Source organism: Leucoraja erinacea, unplaced genomic scaffold, assembly GCF_028641065.1.
Source record: "Leucoraja erinacea ecotype New England unplaced genomic scaffold, Leri_hhj_1 Leri_1031S, whole genome shotgun sequence".
Taxonomy (NCBI): Eukaryota; Metazoa; Chordata; class Chondrichthyes; order Rajiformes; family Rajidae; genus Leucoraja; species Leucoraja erinaceus.
In genome coordinates, this window is record NW_026575266.1 from 44,241 (window position 1) to 45,000 (window position 760).

Sequence of the window (760 nt, forward strand, 5' to 3'; positions counted from 1 at the left end):
CCTCCTCTCCCCTCTCCCCCTCCTCTCCTCCCCCCCTCCCCCCTCTCCTCTCCTCTCCTCTCCTCTCCTCTCCTCCCCTCCCTCTCCTCTTCCGTGCCCTCCTCATTTTTCTTCTCCTCCCCTCTTCCTTGCTCCCCTCTCCACTCCTGCCTGCTCCTCCCTCTCCTCCCCCCTCCCCTCCTCTCCCCTCCTCCTCTCCTCTCCTCTCCTCTCCTCTCCTCTCCTCTCCTCCCCTCTCGTCCTCCTCTCCCTCTCCTCTCCTCTCCTCCTCTCTCTCCTCCCCCTCCCCCCCTCTCCTCCCCTCCCCTCCCCTCTCCCTCCCCTCTCCTCCCCTCCCCTCTCCCCCCCTCCCCCCCTCCCCCCCTCCCCTCTCCCCCCTCCTCTCCCCCCCCCCCCTCTCCCCCCCCCCCCCCTCCCCTCCCCTCTCCCCTCTCTCTCCCTCCCCCGCCCCTCCCCCCCCCCTCTCCTCGCCCCCCTCCCCTCCCCCTCCCTCCCCTCCCTCCCCCTCCTCCCATCCCCCCCCCGCTCCCCCTCCCTGCCCTCTTTCCCCCCCCCCACCTGCCTTTCTACTCTCTCACCTCCTCCCTCCCCCCCCCCCCCTCCTCTCCCGCCCTCCTCTCTCTCCCTCCCTCCCCTCCCTCCCCCCCCCCCTCCCCCTCCCCTCCCCCCTCTCGCTCCTCTCTCTCCTCCCTCTCCGCTCCGCCTCTCTCTCTCTCCTCTCTCTCCTCTCCTCTCCTCCCTCCCTCTCCTCCTCCCTCGC